This window comes from Phascolarctos cinereus, unplaced genomic scaffold, assembly GCF_003287225.1.
Source record: "Phascolarctos cinereus isolate Bilbo 61053 unplaced genomic scaffold, phaCin_HiC Scaffold_4;HRSCAF=312, whole genome shotgun sequence".
In the NCBI taxonomy this organism is placed as follows: Eukaryota; Metazoa; Chordata; class Mammalia; order Diprotodontia; family Phascolarctidae; genus Phascolarctos; species Phascolarctos cinereus.
The window spans coordinates 188,404,214-188,430,234 of NW_027555847.1; the positions used below are offsets into that span (position 1 = coordinate 188,404,214).

General features: G+C 35.6%; 1 long non-coding RNA gene across 1 annotated transcript in view; it reads left to right on the plus strand.

Moving 5' to 3' along the window:
* LOC110201195 (uncharacterized) overlaps window positions 1–11,252 on the plus strand; it is a 200,178-nt gene extending 188,926 nt beyond the window's left edge. Inside the window, exon 3 of the long non-coding RNA XR_002322421.2 lies at window positions 8,097–11,252. This is a non-coding gene — a long non-coding RNA (uncharacterized LOC110201195). The remainder of the gene's footprint in view (window positions 1–8,096) is intronic.
* The last annotated feature ends 14,769 nt before the right edge of the window (window positions 11,253–26,021 follow it).

Here is a 26,021-nt window from a genome sequence, read left to right on the forward strand (position 1 = left end):
GTCTTGGTAGTATGTGATAGACTAGATGTGCAGAATGAGGCATGCATTTCAAGTCATAGCCAATGTATGATTATTTTTGACTGATTATACTGATTTCAACATTTAGTTCAACTCAACAAATGTTTTTAAAATACTAAACATTCAGGGGAGTTCCAAACAGTAGATTGTCAGTTTCCCAGCAGGTGTTCAGATATAATTTTATTAAGAAGGCCTAAGAAGCCCAAGCCCAGGTCTTTGCCCCTTGCCCCAAAGGGAATCTGGCTCCCCTTGTCTACAGGCCCCAGCCCCTTATCTGCCTTTGAAAGCCTTAGCCTACCTTTTAATCTCACTCAGATACCTTTCAGTTCCTTCATTATCTATTCCCATTGTCTATTCAATCTCTTAGACATTCCAATCTCTGGGAATTCTCACCCTGACCCTTTTCCCAGAACATTTTCCCAGACCCTTCCCTGGTCACCCAAAGTATATAAGATCTACCCTGGCCCTCATTCAGGGCTGAGAATCTCACGCTCAAAAGGCTGAGAACCTCTCATGCCTGCTCCTCCTATGGGCGACACCTGGCCTATATGTTTTATCACTAATAAACTTTTTCTCTGGCTGAAGAAAAAAAAAAGAAGGCCTAAGAAGTAGTTATCCCATCTTTGGAGATGGGAAACAATCCACAGCTTTAGTCACTAGGACTAAAGGACTAGAGTAAAAACCACAACTCTAATTCTTGATGGATTGGGTAAATGGAGCTAAGGTAGAGATGTAGTTATGGAGGGGAGGGCAAGTTGGAGACCCAGTTATTGGAAAGAGGATACAAGATGGCAGTTTGATAACTGAAAATAAGACAAGAATGTTTTTATTGGAACAAGTTTACATACACTGTTAGAGTGGAGTCATAAAGAAAGAAGTGGAATAACCAGAGGATACAACAGATTTAGGCTCATGATCTAATGGAGCAGAATTAAAGGCCCCAACTTTGTAGTCATTCTTTGCTTGGAATTGTTGCTTGAAATATGAATAGCTCATGACAATGGGCCAGAGTTAGAGTTTGAAAACTCTATTCAGGGGCTGGAGGGTTGGGGATCCCAGCCCTGCACTAGGAAAAGTCACTCTTTCCTTTGTGACTCCTGGGAATGTATTTGAGCCTACTACCAATGGGACACAAGTACTTCATAAATATTTGAAATAAGGTAGGGAATCAGGGTAAGGACCCCCTCTTCTTCTTGTATGTTTTTTTTCCTCATTGCTCCAGGTCCCTGAGTGAGCACAAAGGGTTAAAACGGTCTTACACCTACCCACTTGACCTTTTAGTTTCACCTCTTGTGGTCTCCAATGGAGACTTATATTTAAGGATGAGAATTGCTAATGGCTAGAGTTGTTCTATTGCTGCATGTGTTGTAGAAGCACTCCTTACCTTGCATCCTGTCTCCTTCTTTCCCCCCTTCCCCCTCCCTCTTCCCCCCTCTCTCTTCCCCCCTCTTCTGCCTTTTAGTCGGATTTCATGTTAACTTCCTCTTTTTCCATTCTGGAAAGAAATGAAGCTTTAGTGACAGCCACCTTTGCAGGCAACCAGCCCAAGTCTAACCAGAAGAGCTATTGCACCAGGTTAAATTTATGCCAAACGATGTTATGAGGTAGGGCTCCTGAAACTCTCCCTGATTAAGGACAATCTTTGTTCTAGAGTTTGGGATAGAGTTTAACTTTAAAAATAAAGAATCACTCTGTAATAGAATTTGAGAGAGGAGAGGAAAGCTGGATATAGCCTATTGTGCAGCCTAGACTTTAGGAGACCAAATTTCAAAGAGTTCAGGAAAAGGATATGCAAAAGTCAAAGACCTAATATTGTATATGATAAGTTGGTTCAAAAGGGATGTTAAGTTCTCAGGAATTAAATTGTAAGGCCATCAACACATAATTCTGAAGAAAAGGAAAAAAGGGATCTATCTAAAGAGTACTCCAGGGACCTGATTGGTGAACTCAGATTATTAGAATACATATATAGAAGAAGGAAGTAATAACAGGTAAATGACAATGAATGTAAAAGGGTAGCAGAGTCCTGTAAGAATAGTTTTCAGAGAACTACAACACAGAACGTGCTGAGTCTGGCAATAACAACCAGGACAACACAATTGGCTTTAAGAAAAGCTGTGCCAGAGAAAAATTAAAGAAAAGATAGGACTACTGCTCAGAGTGGATGAGATTATAGTAATACATGATAAGAAGAAAATAGAATTACTAACCTTTTATTTTGTTTCTGTATTATCTTCCAAAGAGAATACTATCTGTACTGGGAAAGTTAGGACAAAAATGGTTAATAGAGAGTTGAAACTAAAGATAAGGACAATGATAAGCCTCATAATCACTCTTTCTTTTAAAAAATTGATGCCTTTTGTTTTTGTATTAATTAATTTCTGAATATATTCCTTACTCCTCCCTTACTCAGCATTCCATCCCTAATACAATTTTAAAAAGAAAGAGGGGAAAACAATTTAGGAAAACTTATCTGCACATTGATTACCTGCAGTATTCCACACCCATAGACCCCCCTCTTCAATAAAGGGATGGAGGTCCGTTTTTCTCAGTTTTTCTTTGGGAACAAGTTCCATCATTGTAGTTGGTTAGCATTCACTTTTGTTTTATTGCTTTTTCCATTTATGTCACTGTAGTCATTGTGTATATTGTTTTCCTGGTCTTGCCTACTTCACTCTGTATCAGTTTCTATAAATCTTTTCAAGTTTCTCTGAATTCTTCATATTTGTTATTTCTATAATGCGGTAATATTGCATTACATTGATAAACTGCAATTTGTTTAGCCACTTCACCATGTATGTATGTATATATACATATATCTATCTATATGTATACATACATACATATGCATTATAGATCTTTATCAGGGATTTCTTAATGTGGAGCCCATGAACTAATTTTAAAAAGTACTTTTATGACAGTTGCATTTCCATGTGACTGGTTTTCTTGTACTCTTTGTACTCTTATGTATTTTATTTTATGCATTTAAAATATTATTCTAAGAAGGAATTCATTGGCTTCATCAGACTGCCCAGGGGTCCATGACCAAAAAGAAAAAAAAAGAGAGAGAGAGAACTCCTGCTCTGTATCTGCTTTGTTTCTAGTTTTTTGCTGCCCTTAAAATGCTGATATGAATATTTTGGTATATGTGAGAAATTTCAGTCTTTAAACTCTTTGGGTATATGCTTTACAATGGGATATATATATCTATATATCTATATAGATATATATATATCTATATATATATATATCTATATATATATCTTTGTTTGGAAACTATGTAGAAATGATAAAACCTACACACATTCTGAATGTTTATTATGTGATGCTTTGAAAGAAATAAAAGCCTACTCTTTTGTGTCCAATGTGTGACATTGTAATAAAGAACTCAAGTCTCATACCTCCGGTTTTCTGTTCTGTGCGTCTTTGGGATTGTATCTGTTTCCACCCGCAACATCATGCTCGGAAGTTTGTAGTCTGACTCAGAGGAAACTTTCCAGCTGAGTCCTCACATGGTCTTGTTTACAGCTTCTGAGAGTAGATAATGGCGAGGCTACTGACTTCCACAAGACTCAGCACACTTCCTGGGTGTCAGTGTGAATGAGATATTGTGTAATCTGCTTGGTATTCAGCTATCTGCACCAAGTTTTGAAATCCTATTTGTTTTTCAGAACTTGATTTTATAAACCAGCCAGAATCTGGCCCTTTGTATGCCCTAAAAGAAATGTGCCTCTGTTTAACTAGTACTAAGGTACTTGAATTCCAGTGCAAGCAATTCTGTCTTGTACTAGAGTGGAGAAAGAAATAGCTTAAAGGGTGATTCAAAATAAAGTTGGCAATGGTTCAGTAAACCCCAATCATCAGTATGTATATACATATTTATCTCTATGTCTAAAACCATATCTATAATCCATATCTATAGTATCTATCTATATTTATACCTCTCTCTCTCTCTCTGTGTCTCCCTCTCTCCCATATACCTATAACTATATCATCTATATATTCATTGTCTATATCTACTCTATAATCATTAACTATAGCATCTATCTATATTTATGTATAGTACCTATCTATATTTATACCTATACCTCTCTCTGTCTCTGTCTCTCACTATCTCTCATATCTATATCATCTACATCTATATGTGTCATCTACATCTAATCTCTGTCTATACCTATATCTCTATTATCCATATCTATCATCAATGTATCTTTGACAGACATTGCAAATGAGCAATGAACAGGTTCCATATTTGAGCAAGAAGTTGCCAAACTAAGCCATCCTTTACAATTTTCAAAGTTCCTGGAACAAAGGCTTGTCTTTTAAAATATGATATTCCAGTGATGTCATATGTCTGCAAGTCATGGAAAATTCCACTCTCCATGAATGAAAGTTGAGGGTCATCCAAAAGGCAATGAAAAGATGGATGGTGGGCCTGAGAAGCCTACAACACATTGAAAGAAAGGAATTATGCAGAAGTATAAAGGATGTCACCAAAGATATACATGACAGAATAGAAAATAGTGTGAGTGAGAGATAAGGTATATAGTATCCTTTTTTGAGATCCTTACAACAGAAAGAGAATGAATAAATTTATGGTGAGATGTGGACAAGTGTTATATAGAGTAGACAGTAATGGTTAGAATATAATCTTCAAAATTAGACAAATATCACCTCCACTGGAATATCAGGGTAATATTAAAGTCATTTTCACCTTAAGATAAATGTGAACTATTCTGTCTCTAGGCTGAATTATAATGATGTTATTCATCATAAATAGTCAGACAGTCAGATAACAAGCATTTATTAAGCACTTACGTTCCAGGCATTTTGCTAAATGCTAGGGATACAAAAAAGGGCAAACACACACACACACACACACACACACACACACACACACACACACACACACACCCCAGTCCTTGTCCTCAAGGAGATCTCATTCTAATGTTGGAGATAATATGTAAATACCTAGATATGTACACTATACATATAGAATAAATCTGTAAGATAGTTGTGGAAAAGAAGACATAAATAACACAGAGAAACCTGAAAAGACCCCCTAAAAAAAGTGGGATTTGAACTGAATCTTGAAGGAGGCTAAGAGGTAGAGTTGAGGAAATAGGTTTGAAAAAAAATCATTCATTCATATATTTATCTATCGATCTATCTATTTATAACATTTTTTTTTTTACATTTTAAGTTCCATTTTGGTAATAGCTACTAATGTTGTTCTTGAATTTTCTCCTGAAACTCATAAAGTTGAAATCTTTAAGCCTTAAAGGAAAGATTGACAATGATATGACTACGATTAGTGCTGGAGTAGTCATTATACTGAAGGGCCATAACCGCAACCCAGGGAAAATGGAACATGGATAGATATTTTTTTAAGAAACCAGATTAATTCTTCTAGTGAGTTTTAGAACAAAGCAATGGAAGCTGTATATTATCTGTTTGGTTTATGGAGCAGAATATGAACCATTATGACAAAGTGTTTGGGGGCATTATAAATCCAGAAGCAGATTTTCTCTTTGTGTTTTCTTCTCCAGTCAAACCACATCTTATTTGTGCATTTCTTGTTAATGTGGACATTTTTATAATACTATACTGAAGTAGAAATTATTATCTTGAATATTTGAGAAACCGTAATTATACCCATTTGTTTTATATTTATAATTTCTACTTCTCAGCCATGAAGTCTATGAAAGCCAATCAACATCACAGTTATAATTCATTAATCTTTTTCTCATAAAGACATTAGATCAGGAATCCTTACGTAGGGGCTTAAAATATATTGGTAACTATGTCAATATAATTGGTTTTTTTGCGAGCTTAAATGTTTTATTTTATGTATTTGAAAATATTATTCTAGAAGGAAGCCATAAGCTTCACCAGATTTCCAAAGGGGTCCATTACATATGAAATAAGGTCAAGAACTTCTGCATTGGCTAGAATACATGAATGTGGGAAGTAGAAAGTAGTCATTCAGATTAAAAGACAAGAATTAAAGTGTAGGAAAGGTTCTAAGGCTTCAGGTGTGGGCTATATATCCATTTTCTTTACTAAGAGACTGATATATATATATATATTATATTTATATACATATATATATAAATGTATATATATATCAAATTGACTTAATGAGCAAAATAATGAAAATAATAAAAAAAAACTAATTCTTCCCCAGCTTGTAATGTGTTACAATGCATACATTTAAGTCAGAATGGGGATTCCTTAAGTAGAATTTGAAGAATTATCACAACAAAACCAATTGGCAGTATGTAGATCATTATTAGATTATTTACCATATACATTTATATCCATCCATCTATCTATCTATCTATCTATCTATCTATCTATCTATCTATCTATCTATTGAGGTAGGGTGGTGCAGTTGATAGAATGCCAGGTGTAGAGTCTGGAAGATTCATTATCCTGAGTTCAAATTTAGCCTCAGACACTTACTACTGTGTGACCCTGGGCAAGTCATTTAACCCTGTTTGCCTCCATTTCCTCGTTTCTCTTGGGCAAGTCACTTAACTTCTGTTGCCTTAAGCCACTGGAGAAGGAAAAGGCAAACCACTTCAGTATGTTTCCAAGAGGGGTCATACAGAGTTGGACACAACTGAAACAACTCAACAACATATGTCTATATGTGCATATGGATTTTTCTTGGCAAAGAAACAGGAGTGTTTTGCCATGTCCTTCCCCAGTGAATTAAGGGGACCAAAGTTAAGTGACTTGCCCAGAGTCACACAGCTAGTAAATGTCTGAGGCTAGATTTGAACTCAAATCTTCCTGACTCCAGGCCCAGTGCTCCATGCATTGAATCATTCAGCTGTCTCCTATGCAAACAGAGATTAAGTGACTTGCTCAAGGTTAGGAAGTATCTGTGCCTGGATTTGAACTCAGGTCCTCCTGACATGTGTAGATAGATGACTTTGTATATATTTGTATCTTGTCTCCCCCATTAGATTACAAGTTCCTCAAGGGCAGGGATTATCTTTTCCCTCTTTTTGCATTCCCACTGCTTGGCACAATGCCTGGCATAGGGTATTTGTTTGATTAATGGATATTTGTTGATTATTGATTGAAAGTGATGTTCCCAATTACATCAACTCCATGCATCTGAGTTTACCCAAAGAGAAATTCTAGAAATCTGCCTTCTCACCTCACAGGTAAGCAAAAAAGAGACAGAGTAATGCAGTGGAAAGGGTACCAGGTTTGGAGCAAGAAGACCTAGCATCATATTCTAGCTGTGCTATGACCTATTTCTGTGTCCTTGTACAAATCACTTTTCCTCTTTGGGCCTTGATTTCCTTATCTGTAAAATAAGATGGGTATTACAAGGTGTTCCAAAATTTCTTTCAATTTTAGTCTTTAATCCTATAATCTGAAGGATTTCTGAGGAAATTATCATTGTGAATAAATTGTTGAATATAAATTTCCTATTTTGAATAGTGGCCACAGAACTCATTCATCTTTTCCCAGAATGATCGCTGTCTAGTCTTCTTTCACCAAACAATAGGAGCATTCTAAGTTGTTACTAAAAATGTCAAATGTGACCTGGGTCTAAAGATATCTTTAATGGCCTTGGGAAAGTCAATTGTAAGGAGATAGTGTCCCTGGGTTTATATACTTCACACCTGTGCTGAAGTATACAGTACCTAGAGCACTTTATCACTCCTTTGTCAAAGGAAAGTGATGTGTAATTATTTGAATATTAGCTTTTTGTCCAGTAATCTCCCAATCTTGCTTTATCAAGAACCATTTGATTAGGGTTCGCAAGCTACCTAGTGACTCTGGTATCATGAAAATTCCCAACAGACTCTTGTCATTTAAACTAGGGTTTATCTCCTTCCCATGAATCATACTTTATCCTTCATTATTAGCTCTTTTCCTCTCAGGAAGGGAGATTTGCAGCATTCCAAAAAAAGCTTTTAAATTTAGTTAAATTAAATTAGTTCTATAAGGAAGTGGGAATACATGCTAAAATAATGTTTTGCTTGATCATAGAGAACAGATAATTTCCTTCCTATTTTTTCCTGTTTTAAATGTTTTCTTTTTTTGTGTTTCAGGGCCATGGTGGTAAAGAAAACCACAAAATGATGATGTTGCTCAACGCCGTTAAATGCCATCAAGATGTTGACAAGATAAAGCTTCATTTTCTATGGAAAAGAGACCAATTTGCATTTTGCATGGAATTCTTTTTAAAATTGTTTTTCATTTATTTTGTTTGAAAGTCACCTACATTTAAGAATCCATCCTTCCCTCTCCCAGATAGTTACTCCTTATAACAAAGAATAAAAAAGAGAAAAACATGAGTAAAAATTAACTAAAACATCAACCAAGTCCAATGTTACATGTAGTATTCCACATTCATAGGCCCCTACCTCTACAAGAATGTGAGGGGAAATGGCAGGTACTTTTAAATATCTTTTTTGGGGGGCCAAACAGTGTCCTGTTTTGATTGTTTACCCATTCTTTCCATTCACATTAATTTTTTGCACTGTTTCTCTGATTCTGCTTATTTTGCATCATAAAATTCTCATGCTTTCCTGTATTAACCAAAACATAATTTCTTACAGCCCAGTAATAGTCTGTTACATGTGGCTATTACAGCTTTTTTTTTGGTTAGTCAATGGGGTTAAGTGACTTGCCCAGGGTCACATGGCTAGTTAAATAGTATGTTTCTGAGCCTGGATTTGAACTAAGGTCCTCCTGAATTCAGGGTCTGTGCTCTATCCACTGTGCCACCTAGCAGCCCTGATTATTACAGTTTTTTTAGCCATTCCCTAATAAGTGGGCTATTACTTCATTTCCATTTTTTCCTTATAACAAAAGTGCTGCTGTAAATATTTTGGTGTACATAGGCCCTTTCCTTTTGTCATAGACCACATTAATGAACAGCTTAATGGTGAAATCTCTAAGTCTAAGATTTAGGACATTTTGTTCACTTTCTTTGAATGAGTTGAAGTTGATTTCTAAATTAGTGGGATCAGTTTACAACTCCACCAAGTTATTAGTCTATCTTTTTTTCCACAACCCCTATAATATGGATGATTTGTACCTTTTGACTTCTAATGTCAACTTGGAGGCCAATTGTACAGAGAAAGTCTACAAGTCAATAAACATTTATGAAACACTTACTATGTGCCAGGCACTATGCTAAGCACTAGTAATACAAGTAGAAACAAAAAGAAAGATAATCCCCATCCTTGAGGAGCTTGTATTCACCTAAGCAAAGATGAAATATTAAAAGGAAGCTAAAAAGTTGGGGATGTGCCTAGGAATGCCTCCCTAAGTGGAGAGGGTGGAAAAGTCCAGACAGGAGAGGATCTGGGAGAGGAGTAAGAAGTAAATATGGCTGGCTGGGCATCTCTGGGAGGAAATCACCAATCAGAGAAGGGGGTTTTAGGATGGAGAGGTATCTTTCAAGGTGAGAAGGATGCTGGGAAATGGTAGAGAAATCTAGATTCAGGAGCTGAGTTGGAAGAAGAATGAACGAGAAAATATTTTAAACTCATTGTCAATCTATTTAGGACCAGACTGGTTATCACTTAGTGCTAAGGGAGTAAAATTAGGGATTTTGCATAACATATGATCTAGAGATAAAGCATGAGGTAATGATGATGGGCTGGCTTTGGAGTCAGGAAGACATGGGTTCATGATCTGGATCCAACATATATATACCCTCTGTGTGACCATGGGCAAACCATCTAACCTCTTTGTACTCTGGGCAATTTTCTTAGCCCATAGCTATTGCTCTGTAACTATGGAGGGTGGTTTCCATGTGGGGAATTCCCTACACCAGTGAAATTACAGGTCTGGAAAACAATTTTAAAATGATCTAGTTAGCTATGTATTTTGGCCATTGGCTGCATTCCTATCTCTACCAGTTCTCTCACAAATGTCAGTAGGGAACTTGGCAAGAGAGAGTGGATGAATAAGTATACATTTCCCACAAAACTATAAAAAGAATTCAAATATAAAATACCCAAATTAACAGAAAATGAAATGGAGATCTTAATTCAATCCCAGAAAATGAAATTGAATAGATTATTAAAGAACTGTGAGGTGAAGGGAGTAGGGACTGGTCCAGATAAGCTTAAAGTTGAACTCTATCAAGCATTTAAAGAACAATCAATACCTATACAATATACATTATCCCATTATCCTCAAAAACTGAGAAAAAATGCACTACTGAACTCCTTTTATAAACAAATGTAGTCCTAATTACCTAAATCAGAGAGAGAAAGAAATAAAAAAGAAATGTAAATCAATATTACTAATGAATATTGATAAAATATTTAAATGAAATCCAGAAAAAGGACAACAGTGATACATACAGAAATTATTTAAAATGACTGAGTTATATTAATACCAATTCAAAGATGGTTCAAAAGTAGGAAACAACATAATAAGCACATCAAAGAAGAAAAGCTCCAAACATGATTACATCAACTGTATGCAGAAAAAGCCTTTGACAAAGTACAATTACATATTCCATGTATTCTAAAGCACTAAGAAGCTCATTGTATTGGGAAGAGAAGGACATGCCATTTTTTAAAAGAACTATTTTAAACCTATACCTTTGTGTTATAGGAAGTTATTTTTTTTAAAAAAAGTACCTTTTGATAAAGCCTCATTAATACATCTGTAATTAAAGGATGACTTTTTTTTCCAGCCAGCTAAATGTCAGTCATGAACCAATGATCTCACCTCACATTTTGCATGAGATTCTCAATTTGTTTCTTAATTTAATAAGCCAAGGATGTGCACGTGTGTGCATGCGTGTGTGCGTGTTCTGGAAGCATTTATCAATACATAATACTGCTAGTAAGTCTTCAAGACAAAGTCTTTTTAACCATCAGCACTCTAAAAGAACTAAAAACAAGATAAATTCTTTCATTAATTTAAAACATAATTGAATGCAAATAGCATTGGCTTAGAAATTAAAATTTTGGGGTTCTAATATCATTACACCATTTACTATGTGACCTTGGACAGATTGTCTAACAAGTTCTCTAGGTCTTTCTGTTTCCATAAAATAGATTGTAAAATGGCCAAGGTGATTTTGTCAATCCCTTGCAGTTCTAAAATTCTTTGACCAGATGCTGACTTTGAGTTTTAATTATCCATTTATAGACTTTGTATGAATTAATATCCTTCATGTATTTGTGTTACCAAATGCAAACTTTTAGTGATTAATAACTCTGAGATTGTTTCGTGAATTGTAAAGTTTGGTGGTTTAGTCACTTTTCTTCCTCTTCCTGTAGCACTCACATAAACTCAGCCTTTCCTCAAAACTCATCATTGGCACAAATATATCACTTTCATCCCTTGCATACTCTCATTTCTTTGCTATGTCATTAATGTGCAGTACTCATAAATTATGTAAAAGAAAACTGACATTTTTGTTTATGCTTATGAAATATAGCATTTGGAAGGTATTTACTCAGATCAACTTTAGTATTGATTCCCTGACAGTGTCTCCCTTCCTTTTTTGAGTTGAAAGGACCTTAAACCGGAAAGCACATGATGCCCAGACCTCAAGGCAGACACTTCCATTTTTGGCTAGTTCAGAGAAGCAGAGAGATCTTTTATTTCATCAATTTGATTCAACAAACATTTTTTAAGACTCCACTTTCTGCAGAAAACTATGAAATACACAAAAATGTAATTCCCCTTCCATGTGACAATCCTTCAAAAATATGAAGACAGGTGTCATCCCTCTAAGTCTTCTTATCTTCAGACAAAATATCCTTAGTTCCTTCAACCAATCAATCCTCATATGATATTATTCCAAGAGCTCTCATCATTCTGGTTTTTCTTTTTTTCCCACCTTGACTACTGTTCCTAATACATGGAGGCCAGAACTGAACACAGGGCTTCTAGATGTAGACTATTCAATGCAGATAACAGCAAGAAGAGTTCATTTGATTTAATCAGTTCATTTTTCAGATGAGGGAACTGAGACTTGAAGAGAGGATATGAGTCATACAAATTAGTGTCTCAGAAGGGGCTAGAATCTAGGTTCCATAGATTGTGTAGGTTTTTTTAATAGGATTTAGAACAAAAAAGAAATTTAGAGAGTATCTAGCCTCATGTAATCCCTCCTTTGGAATCCCTGCTTTTTAAAACATTCTTACCAATTTCTAAGGTAATTGACTAAATGCCCCTCAGCAAGAATTCTCCTATACATAATTAAAATAATTTTAAAATAAAACCTGTGATTTTGTCACTATTTCCTCCCAGTGAAGAAATGTGCTCTACCAATTCAGATTGGCAAATTTTCTGCAATTTATAATCTTAAAGAGTTGCCTAGGGCATTGGGAGTTTCAGTAACATACCAGAGTCTGTTCTGCTTCTGTCACTTCCTAGCTGTGTGACCTTGGGAATATCTAGATCAAAAGCAACATTCATTCATTCATTTAGTAAAACAAAAATCCACTATGTATAGACACTGTACTAAGTGATGGGAATATAAATACAAGCAAAAAGAAAGATAGTTCCTTTCTTCAAGGAGTTTACTTTCTAATTGGGGAAGACAATATATAAAAAGCAGGCTGAAAATCAGAAATGGAGGGAAGGAGGGGATATTATGTCACAGGGGCATGTTGGAAGAGTCTTTATTACAGCTTGGTGAAAAACGAAGAGATGGCTGGCCTGGATGCCTCCTTAAATGAACGTTCTGGGAGGAGCCATCCAATCAGAGGGAGGGGCTGAAGGTGTTATGGGTATTTCTGAGGTGTGAATGCCAGGGCTGAAGTGATCTTCCAGAATGAAGAGTTTTCTGGGGGGATGATGGATTAGTCCAGATTGCAGCCTGATGAGAAACAGAAATTCATTAAATTCTAACTACTCTAGAATTATAGTCTCTCATTTGAAGCTTATAAAGGGCAGTTTCAAGGATCAATGAAAAGAAGCTCTATTATTAAATAGTGGGCAGCAAATTTGGGAATTTTGTAACCATAGGATATTAGAAGATTTCAGATAATTTCATTTATGGAAGTAAGTTAAATATACTTACAAACATTTAGGGTAGAAAGCATTAGTCTCAAGAATTGGACAAACTGGGTTGTGTTCCTTGCTCTATCACTAATGTGACTTTGGGCAGGAAGTCATTCTACTTCTCTAACCCTCAATTTCCTCAGTATTCCTGACCCCAAGGACAAAAATCTATCCAATAAACCCTGTAGCCTTTGACAAATCAAGCCACAAACATCCTATCTATAAATTTTAAAGTTTAAAATATTTGCTATTATATAGTGAAATAGCTAAGGATCTTGCAAATATTATGTCATTTGACCCTCACAACCACACTATGAAGAGTTGAGGAAACTGAGGCAGACAGAGATTAAGAGGCATGCCCAGAATCAGACTGCTAGGAAGCATCTGAGTCCAGATTTGCACTCAGATCCTCCTGATTCTAGGCCTGGTGCTTTAGCCACTGTACCACTTAACTGCCCTCCACAGGCTCTAAGTTTCACAAAGCTCCTTCCTCACAACTAGCCCAGGAGGGTCTTGGTCATCTTTTTAATTTGAAGAGCTCATTAAAAAAGATTTTTTTCTTTATAGAAGCCCTTTTATCTTTTCTATTCAATTTGATTTGACAAATACTTATGGAATGCCTTCTATTTCTAAGGAGCTATGCTTGGAATCAGAGTTATAAAGGCAAATGTGAAAAAGCATGGGGCTTATGTTTTACTAAGGGGAGATGAAAATACACAAACAAACATAATAAAATTTGAAGAAGGAGAAAACACTGGGTATGGAGTAGATCAGATAAGGCTTCAAGGTGGCAACTGTGTTGAACCTTGAAGGAAGGCACTGATTTGGAGAGGCTGAGAAAAGATGGGAATACATTCCAGGCATTGAGAATGACTTGTGTGACATGGCTAATATGAAAATATGTTTAATATGAAAGTATATGTAGAGCCTATATCAGACTGCACACCATCTTGGGGAGAGGGGAGGGAAGAGAGGGGGAGAACATTTAGAACTCAAAATCTTGTGGAAGTAAATGTTGAAAACTAAAAATAAATAAATAAATTTTTAAAAAAAGATAATGACTTGTGTGAATGTACAAAAGAGAGAGAATGAATATTAAATTCAGTGAATAGCTTGCAATTCCATGAAATGGAAAGTTCATGCAGGAGGACATGAAATAAGGGAGATGGTTGTAGAGGGCTAAGAAGTTTGTATTTTGTCTACAGGCAACAGGGGATTTGAACAGAAGAATGTTCCGCTCAGACCTACGCCTCAGGAAAACTATTTGGGAAGCTATGTGGAAGATGGGCTGGATAGAAAAGAGCTTGGAATCAGGGCAGTCACTTAGGTGTCCATTACTGTCTGACCTAGGTGAGAGGTGATGACTTGAAACAGGGTTGTAGGCATATAAATGGAGAGAATGAACTGAAAAGTGGCCACCAGTTTTGCACATGATATTCTGTATATTGTATGGGGGTAATGTTATGGTTTCTCTGTTTATGTTTTTTCCCCTACTACCCATCCTGAGTCATCATTTTCTTGGATTTTCTGACTATTCAAGCATTTTTGATTCACCCTCAATGAATAACAACAACAATAACATCAGGTGATATTTATATAACACTTTACCATTCTCAACACTTTACATACATTATCTTATTCTCCATTAACTTCACGTCCTATTTGTGGTCTATAACTGAAAATGTCTATGCCATCATCTCATATGTATATGTTATAGGGTTTTGTGCATGCCTAGATCACCCAAGATAGAAGATATCTGCTTCTGGGTGATATTTTGCATTCTCCAAAGTTGGCTGCAACTTTAAAGCTACCAGAATGGGATATTTTCTCTCTCTCTCTCTCTCTCTCTCTCTCTCTCTCTCTCTCTCTCTCTCTCTCTCTCTCTCTCCCCTTCTCTTATCCTGCCCCCCAGCATCGAAGGTATTCACTCACTTGTGAACTGAACTGGATGCCTGGTGCTCAAACCCAAGTGGGACTTTGGACCTGGAACTTGGTGGGACTATGCTATGTAGGAACTGAGTTAGGTTGTAAACCTTATCCCTCTCCCTTCTCCTGAAACTGAGTTGCAGTAGGGAAAAGATTATTCCCCAACATGTTAGGGGGGATGGTATATATTTGTTCTTGTTATACCTTTGAAGTAATATTCCTTTGTAAAAATGAATCAAACTATTAAGTGGCTAAATGGAACCAGGGTGCAGGAGACCCTTAAAATTTGAGGAACAAAATTAGTATGGGCTGGAGTCAATGATAGAAAGACTAGACACTCCCTCCCAGATCTTCTTAAGAGAATCAGGAACTTTGGGAGAGGGACAGAGAAGACACTGTTACATATAGTTTGGATTATTTTCCCTTAAATATATTATCTTATACTTGTCTCTACAGGCACTCACTTGTCATTTTTCTGCCCATTCATGAAGTTTTGTGGGAACTTCCTGAAAGCCTTTCTCAGCTTAACACCACTTAATGCCATGAAATTTAGTCATCTGAAGACTTAAAAACTTCATTGTATTTCCTTAACCAGGTCATGTAAGTATTGCACTACAGGTCAATGAAGGACGCTTCTCTACCCACAGAAGAGGATACTTAGTTCTGCTCTGCCCCTTGTTTATAACTCAGTTTTAATTTAGTTCCAAATATTACTTCAAATCTATTGCTATAGTCACTCAGTACTTGTTGTTCATTTCTAAATGGTATGCTCCTGGAATAGAAGCTTTACAGAATTTGTAGTCAAACATAATTATGTTCACATAATCTCCTGGTATGCATGCTTATTTTCCACCCATCTTTATTGTTCTGTACTGTCGAATCTATTATATTAGTGAAGGATGAGGTTATCTTACAGAAAATATTGGCTTTTTCCATTAGGGCACACTTGATCCTATATTCAGTGACCTCAGGCTTATTATAAAGTACACCTAATAGAATAATAAGCTGATTTTATAGAACATTGTAAAGTTAGAATGTGCTTTACATAGATTTTCTCATTTAATTGTCACAACAACCTTATGAGATAAATACTATAAATATTACCAGTTCCATTTTACAAATGTGGAAATGGAGACCGAGGGGCTTAGTAACTTTCACAGGGTCACACAATTGGTATTTGAAATGGGATTTGAATCCAGGGCCTCCTCATTCCAAGCCCAATACACCATTATATCATATTGACTACAATTTAAATGTATGAGGTTTTTGTTTATTTGTTTTAGCATTTCACCAGTCATCTGACAGAGTAGCCATTTACTGTGACAAATTACACATTTTACTGAATGCTTCTAGCAACATTTAGTTTCTTCAGAGACCCAGTTTCCTCATCTGTAAAATGAAGGGGTTGGCCTCAATAGCCTCTGAGGAGCTTTTCAGGTTTAGTTCTATATTAATTCTATTGCTATAGTCTCTTGACTTATTTCCATCCAGTTTCTCAATAAGTGTATCAGCGGGTAGCACAGCTGTGCAATTTTATGATTTCATGTTTAATAAAAGGACAATTAGAATATTTAGCAAGGTCAATTCTTGTAAAATATGATATTTTGGAGAGAATGCTTGATTTTATAGAGGTATTCTATTTTATATTATATTGCGGATATAGAAATGTCTGGAGAAAATGAGGTTAGCCTTTCCTTTGTTCCAAACAGTTTAGGCAGCTGATAGAGATATCAGTAGTCTTAGATGCCAAATTTTGTTTTCCTAGTTTTAATGAAAGACAAAAAGAAGTCACATGTAAGGCTAACAGGATGTAATCGGACACTACAGGCAAATTCTCTCTTCCTAAGACTGTTATAATGGATTACTTTCTCATTATTACTCAAAACTAGTACTAAAATATTTGTGTGTATTCAGTTTCTGAGTATGGCAGGAAGTTTCCAAGAAGCAAACAACATACCCTTCCGTCCCTGGCATATTTATAAGCTATTTAGGAGTGAGTCACTGGAATTTTGTGGTTTGTATATCCTGAGAGGAGAGAATATCCTGTGTTGTTAGCATTCATTTCAAATAGCTAGTGGCCAAAAAAAAAAAGTCACTTTGATAATGGACCTCAGTACTAGGTAAGAAATTTCTGCAGATAGAGTGATACTTTAAAAAATTATTCTTATGGAACCATAACAGATGTGAAATTTTCTGGGGACATAATTTATTTTCTTGGCTTAAATTCATTTATAATTTTACATCTTAGGGCTTAGTGATCTTATTAGTTAAGCCTAATGATTTACTTGGCATCCCTCTATTTTCAGAATCACACTGCCAAGTCAGATTGGTGCCCTAAGTTAAGAGGGACTACATAGCTACCGAATCAAAAATTTCTGGCATTTAGCAGAGAAAGGCAGAGGGTGTCTTATGACTGAGTTCTACACTGAAATTTTGCTTATTTGCTCAGTATTTGAACACAGAAGTATTTTTAACTATAGCAATTTCTCTAGAAAATTTGCAACATTTTTTTTTACAGGATTTCAAATAGTACCACAACATTACTAGACACTAAGGAAACAAAATCACTGCATTGAACTATTTGAACCATAGAGATTTGAGATCTATATCTATCTATCTATCTATCTATCTCTATTTCAGGTTATCTATTTACCTATCTATACCTATATGTCCCACCACTTAGTTCAATTTTCCTTTCCTGGTTCTCCCCAGCTAGTTCCCAGGCAAACATCAATTTATTCATTTTTATAATTTGATGTATCTATAATCTTATAAATCAACCAATCAGCCAGAAAACATTTACTAAGTACCTATTATGTTCTAAGCACTGTGATAATCACTGGAGAATAAAAAGATAAAGGTGAAACAGTCCCTACCCTCAAATTTAGGAGAAAACAACATGCACAAATATAGTTATAAACAAAATATGTATGTAACGTGCTCTCTGGAATATTTTCCCCAACTTGTAGTTATGGATTCTGGACTTGTGGTCTCTTGAAAGCAGATGCTTTCATGACACCACTCTTCTAAAATTACAACTCACCAGAGCCCATTTGTGTCCTTTTTATTAACAATTTATTAGCAGTCGGGCAGTAGACTTAACTAGCTCTTGGCCAGGGCATTTACTCAAATGGCAAGAATAGTAATTATAAAACCTGATATACCTGGGGTGCACTCTTTCACAGATACATACCATGTCTGGGGGGAGAGTGACCACAAACTTGTCGTCAATGTTACTGAGGCACATGTGTAGGAAAAACATTAGCTAAGGCAACTCACAACTTTGTAACTGTAGGGCATCTTGTCCTTTCACTGTTGGTAGAGTATTCACAGAGCTCACCACTGGGCCAGAGGACAGGTGCTACCTGAGGTCAAGGGTTGTATATATCTATGGCTCACCAGTCTCTACCAGTGTACTTCTCATTAAAAATCAGTCTGTAAACTCAATTAGTTCTTAACAAATACATTTACTTTAATGGCATAGAAAGAATAGTTATTATTAAACCTGAAAAACCTGAGATCCCACAAATACATACAGGTATCATAGGAGCAATATCTGTTACCCCTTCTTTTTCTTGCTAATTTAGCTTGCTTTTCCTTATAGTGTATTGAGGCATTCCTGTTTATGACACTTTTCTTAACTCCAATACTGGCTGTACCTTTTCTCATACATTAATTACACATTTATTCTAATATTATTTGCTCCCCACTGCCACTTTCAGAATTTCCTTTTACTTTTATCACTCAGTAATCTCTCTTCCTTTGAAGTTTGGTGAATCAAAATTTTCTACCCAGTCAAAATCATGGTAGCTATAACACACACACACACACACACACACACACACACACACACACACGTATAGATAGATATAAAGATATAGATAGAGAGATAAAGATAGATAACCTATAGATTATTTTCCCATATTTCTTTTTGAGTTCAGTATTTGACATACTATCTTTCTTCCCCCTCACTCTCCTTCTATTACATTAAGGGATATCAGTATTCACATTGATGCTCCCTCAAGCTCCATAACTTCTCAGTTCTTCAATCCCTTAAATTCCATAACCTCTTCTTTCACTCTAACTCAACCATGTGCAAGAATAGTCATATACTTTCTGACCATTATCCACAAATAATGGTCCTTTCTTATTGACATTATGCTGTCTGACCACAACCTCTTATCAGTCTACCTATCTCTATGCTTCGTGACCTGTCCCCAACATTTTCTTCATCTTCACTGTGTCCACCAGCTTATTTTCCCCTCAATACTTTCTCAGTCCATTACTTTTGTTCTGAGTCCACTTTCTTCCCTTTTCAATCTTGACCTTATAATTAACCATTTTAACTCTACACTGACCTACCCTTCTTTGGCCTTAAATCTCTTTTTCACCTGTTCTATCACTATTACTATCTTGCTAAACCTCATTCCTGGATCACTCCCATCACCAGTATCTTCCATTCCTAGTCACATACTACTGAATGGAGCTGGAATAAGTCTTACAACCATGAACAATAAATTCATGATATATAACTTCAACTGGGTCCCCATTGTAGTAAATAAATCCTTTTTTTCCCTCTGTAATTGATTACATATCTTATTTTTTATTTTTAATTTTTTGCTTTTTAGTGAGGCAGTTGGGGTTAAATGTGCCCGGGGTCACATAGCTAGTAAGTATGAAGTGTCTAAGGCCAGATTTGTACTCAGGTCCTCCTGACTCCAAGGCCAGAGCTCTGTCCCCTATACAACCTACCTGCCCCACATATCTTACTTTTCACAGAAGCCATTCTAAAATGTCTTTTCCCTCCTCAAGACTCTTATATATTCTCTTATCTCCCTCTCTTAACTTAGGACCTTGCTTTTTACTTTACTGAGAAAATGATGCCAATTGAAGTGATCTTCCTCTTCTATCCTCTAGTCATGTAAAAAATCCATTGGTATCATCTTCCTTCCTTTCCCTGGTCTCTGAAAAAGAGGTGCCTCTTCTGTTTGCAAAGGCTAACCCCTTTAATGTGCACTTGATCCCTTCCCATCTGTCTGCTCCAGGAGATTGCAAACTTTTTCATCCAGTCTTTTGAATCTTCAACTTTTCCCTACTTATTGCTTTCCCCCCCAACTGCCTTTAAACATGCTCAAGTCTCTTTCATTCTTTTTTTTCTCTTTCATTCTTAAAACCTTCATGACCACCGCCTTAAGTTATACTTCTATATCTCCTTTCTCATCTAAGATTATTGCAACACCTCCTAATTGGTCTTTCTGCCTCAAGTCTCATAACTCCAGTCCATCTTACACACTGCTGCCAAAGTTAAATTAATCCTTAAGCCCAGATCTGACAATGTGACTCCCCTACTCAATTGACTCTAATGGTTCTCTGTTGTCTCTCAGATAAAATATAAATTCTGCTTAGCTTTTAAAGGCCTTCTTTTTAAGGGCTCCTACCTGTCTTTTTAGCTTCATTGGATATTATTTCCATTCTGACATTCTGGGACCCAGCCAAACTGGCCTTATCTCTGTTCCTCACATAGGACACTTCATCTCCTGTCTCCATGCCTTTGGTTTCCCTCCCCTCCACCCCCTGCAATGCACTTCCTCATCACCTTGGACTAACTAGTAGAGTCCCTTTTTTCCTTTACCACATACCTCAGACATCATCTTTTGTATGAAACCTTTCCTGATCATTCCCAACCCCACACCAGTTAACCAGTGCCTTCCCTCCCAAGCAAACTACCTTATATTTAACTATTTTGTACTTATTTGTTCTTATGCTCTTTATATTCATTCCGAATATGCTGATATGTGTAATTGTTTTTTCCCCATTAGAATGTATAATCTTTGGGAATAAATTGTTTTATATTTTCTAATTCTGTCTGAAATACCTGGCACACTGCCTGTAACATAGACGCTTGATAAATGTTTATTGAAAACTTTATGGTACTTGTTAAAAAAAATAGAAAAGTTAATCAATGGAGCATTTTGACACTACAGCAGACAGAAACAGATGAGCATAGTAATATAGTTTTTGATTGACCTAATGACCACAACAGCTAGGGAAGAGTACACTCTGACAGAAATTTCTTGGAAAACTGGAAAGCAGTTTGACAGAAGTCAAATTTATATTAATATCTTATGTATATCACAATATATTTTAATTATCAATTTAGACTTACATATAAAAGATTACAATATAAACTAATAGAAGAGCAAGGAAGAAAAGCACTTTCTCAGCTATGAATAGGGCAAGAATTTATGATTAGACAAGGAATACAGAGGAACGTAGAATATAAAGTGGACATTCTTATTAATTAAATTGGAAAGTTTTTGCATCAAAACAATGTAGTTACATTTTAGAAAAGAAGCAATTAACTGGGAAAATCTTTACAGCAAATTTCTTCAGTAAAAGTTTGATATTCAAGATATGTGAGGAAATGATAAATATATAAGAATGACAGCCATTTCCCAATAGATAATCATAGGATATTAAAAGGAGATATCCAAATAACAAATAGCCATATTAAAATGCTCCAAATAACTAATAATTAAAAATTAAAGCAACTCTAAAATTTTCTACCCCACTCTCACCTGAATAGCAAAGATAAAAAAATAAAAAAATGATAGTTGCTGTAGGGATTGTAGGAAAACAGGCACATTTATGCAGTGTTGGTAGATCTGTGAATTGATTAAGTCATTCTGGAAAGTAATTTGGAACTATTTTCCCAAAGCCCCTAAACTATGAATATCCTTTGCCCCAACTTTGGCTTATGCCACAAGTAAATAAAAGAAAAGAAAAATTCCATTTATGAAGAGAAATATGTATATTAGCTCTTTTTGAGGTGGCAAAGAAATAGAACCAAAGTGGGTGTGATCAGTTGGGGGATGGCAGAACACATTCTGGTATATAAATTAATAGAATATTATTGCACTATAACAAATGAATAGTTTCAGAGAAACCTGAAGAAACTGAAATGATGCAGTCAACAAGGAGAACAATTTCTGTAGTACCGACAACACTGTAAAGTGAACAGCTTTGAAAGACTTAATGACTATGATCAGAGCAATGGTCAACCATGACTCCAGAGGCCCAACGATAAACTAGAGAGGGAAGATATGGAAGAAGACATACGTTCTTGTACATGTATGGGTATAGATTTGTTTCCTTTATTATATTCATTTGTTACAAGCCTTGTGTTTCTCTTTTAAAAGTTTTTGAGGGGATTTGGAAAGAAAAGCGGAGCTAGTAAGAGTGTTGCTAAAAAAGAAAAAAAAGAAAATAGGGTTATTGAAGGTTGTTTTTAATGCACTGAAGAGAATGGAAATATTCAGAAGGAAACATAGACAAGCAGGCCAGTTTAGGAAGTAACTTACTGAAATTTCATACTTTTTTTTTAAAAAGGCAAGTTGCATCAAATAGAGATTCACAGTTTCACATATAATATATTTTTTGTGTTCTATTTTGTATATAGAAGTGTTCTTTTTGATATTCATTAAATTTAGAACAAAACAATGTTTGTTGATTGGTTTTCTTGGATAGACTATGGCTGCACAATGAACTGTGCCCAGATTTGAATAGGAAAAGGAGAGTAGGCTGCTTTTCATTTGGGAAACTGTGTAGTGCTTTTGATGACCCCAAGCTTCCCCTTGAAACAAAGGCTCACTATTCTTCCATTGCTGTGATATATCTCTGAGTCATGGAATATTACCATCTCCAAAGAATTAAAGTGATAGGTCACCCAAAGGGCAACACAGAAGTGCATGGAAGGTGTAAGTGGGTAGTAACATGAATAACAAAGGATTGCATAAAAGTGGAATAAAATGTATGAGAGATGTAGAATTGTAAGGCAAATTGGTTGTGTATATTGAGTAAGGAATGGGTGGATAAGAATCTACATAATGCCAAAATGTCTAAAGGAAAAGTTATGTTGTGTGGAATCCTCTGTGGAAGATTTGTTGGGAACATGAATGAATTGTTCTTTTTCTTCTTGCTATGCAATGGAGTTAAGTAACTTGCCCAGGGTCACAGAGCTAGTAAGTATTATGTGCCTGAGGCTGTATTTGAACTCAGGTCCTCCTGAATCCAGGGCCAGTGCTCTATCCACTACACCACCTAGCTGCCCAAAATTGTTCTAGATAAGAAGTCATGGATGTTTTGTGATTTGTACCAACAAAAAAAAGGATCCATGTATTGATGATATTACAGATTCATACAGTTTCTGAAGTATCTGAGTTGACAGAAATACTTGATAGAACATGAGTACCCCATTTTTTTGTGTGTGTGGAGGAGCTACATTTACTGGAAGCTTTCTTTTTTAAAAATTTTTGTTCATTTATTTTTGGTTTTCAACAATCACTTCCACACATTTTTGAGTTTAAAATTTTTCTCCCTTTTCCATTCCCAAGATGATGTACAATCTGATATAGGCTCTACATATACATTCCTATTAAACTTATTTTCACATTAGTTATGTTGTAAGGAAGAATTAAAACCAATAGGAGGAACCACAAGAAAGAGGACACAAAACAAAACAGAAGAAAAAAAAGAGCAAATAATATGCTTCAATCCGTATTCTAACTCCATAGTTCTTTCTCTAGATGTGGATAGCATTTTCAATCATGAGACTTTTGGAGATGCACTTCTGAGAAGGGCTAAGTCTATCAAAGTTAGTCATCATACAATATGGTTGTTACTGTGTATAACGTTCTCCTGGTTCTGCTCTCTTCACTCAGCATCAGTTCATAAAAATCTTTCCAGGTTTTTCTGAAGTCTACTTGTTCATCATTTTTCTTTTCTTTTCTTTTCTTTTTTCTTTTCTTTTCTTTTCTTTTCTTTTTTTCTTTTCTTTTCTTTTCTTTTCTTTTCTTTTCTTTTCTTTTCTTTTCTTTCTTTTCATTTTTTTTGCTTTAGTATTTTTTTAATGTTCAATGTGCACTTTGAATAATTGTACATTGAAGGGATCTCATAACAGGAACATCTATAGGAATAACAGAAAAGAAAGAAACCTTTCTTTTCTATTATGTTGATTAGCTTCTCCATTTATTTTATAGCACTTACTTATCACTTCATGGAGTTTGCTCCTAACAACCAGAGTAAAAAGAGAAAGAGAAAAGCAAGGAAAAAAGAGAAAAGACTAATTAAATCTAATAGCACACTTCCAACACAAAGATAAAGTCTTACTGTAGTTTCAAGTTTTGAACTGCAGGTTCATATGTTGGCAGGAATATATTTTCTTTTTAAAATCATTAATGGAAGGAAAATTTAACAGATATGGGCATTTGTAAATTTCTGCAAACCATTTCAAATTACACAGGATGTCACAGAATATATGCTTAACTGCAAATAGCAAACTTTGTATTAAAAATCACTTTGTTACCATCTATAAACATTTCATGATTCTGTTTAGTTTGTGGTTGAATTAAAAGAAAATGAAAGCCTGAGACAAACCTCAGTGAATTCTTTTTTTTCTTTTTTAAACTGCCTTCATCAGAACCATAATTTAATGCTTTCTGTAACTGGGTAAAGAGATGAACAAACCTACTTTTATTATTCAATTAAATGTTGAAAAATAACTCTGCTTTTGATGAATTTTTAATAGTCTTTTTTTCTTATTCTTTAATTAATTTATTGATTTTGAGTTTTCAATATTCTCTTCCATAAGATTTTGAGTTCCAAATTTTCTCCCCCTCTCTTCTTACGCTCCACCCCAAGAAGGTGTGCACTCTGAGTACCCCTTCCCCTGATCTGCCCTTCCTTCTCTCACTACGGTTCTCTTATCTCTTTCCCCTTCCATTTGCCTGTAGGACAGGATAGATTTCTATACCCCATTGCCTATATATCTTATTTGCCAGTTGCATATGAAAACATTCTTAACATTTGTTTGTAAAACTTTGGGTTCCAAATTCTCTCCCTTCCTCCCTCCCCACCCACCCTCATTGAGAAGGCAAGCAACATGACACAGGTTATACATGTGTAGTCAGGCAAAACACTTCCATAATAGTCACATTGTGAAAAACTAACTGTATTTCCCTTCATCCTATCTCCCCCCTCATTTATTCTATTCTCTCCTTTGACCCTGTCCCTCCTCAAAAGTGTTTGCTTCTGATTACTCCCTCCCCCAATCTTCCCTCCCTTTTATCATCCCCCCTCTCTTATTCCCTTCTCTCCTATTTTCCTATAGGGTAAGATAGATTTCCATACCCAAATGAGTGTGTATGTTACTCCCTCCTTAAGCCATATCCAAAGAGTAAGATTCACTCATTCCCTCTCACCTTCCTCCATTTCCCCTCACTGCAAAAGCTTTTTCTTGTCTGTTTTATGTGAGATAATTTACCTCATTCTACCTCTCCCTTTCTCCTTCTCCCAGTATAAACCTCTCTCACCCCTTAATTTTATTTTTTAGATATCACTCCTTCATCTTCAACCCACCTTGTGCCCTCCATCTATCTATCTATCTATCTATCTATCTATCTATCTATCTATCTATCTATCTATCTGTCTGTCTGTCTGTCTATCTATCCATCTATCTAATGTGTATATATATGCATACATATATATATATATATATATATATGCATACATACATACATACATATTTTCCCCTCCACTACCCTAATACTGAGAAAAGTCTCATGAGTTACAAATATCATCTTTCCATGGAAAAATGTAAACGATTCAACTTTAGTAAGTCCCTTATGATTTATTTTTCCTGTTTATCTTTTCATGCTTCCATTGGGTCTTATAATTGAAAGTCAAATTTTCTATTCACCTCTGGTCTTTTCATCAAGAATGCTTGAAAGTTCTCTCTTTCACTGAATGTCCATTTTCCCCCTGAAGGATTATACATAGTTTTGTTGGGTAGGTGGTTCTTGGCTGTAATCCTAGCTCCTTTGCCTTCCAGAAGATCACATTCCAAGACCTCCAGTCCCTTAATGTAGAAGCTGCTAAATCTTGTGTTATCCTGATTGTGTTTCCACAATACTTGAATTGTTTCTTTCTGGCTGCTTACCATATTTTCTCCTTGATCTGAGAACTCTGGAATTTGGCTATGATATTCCTAGGAGTTTTCCTTTGGG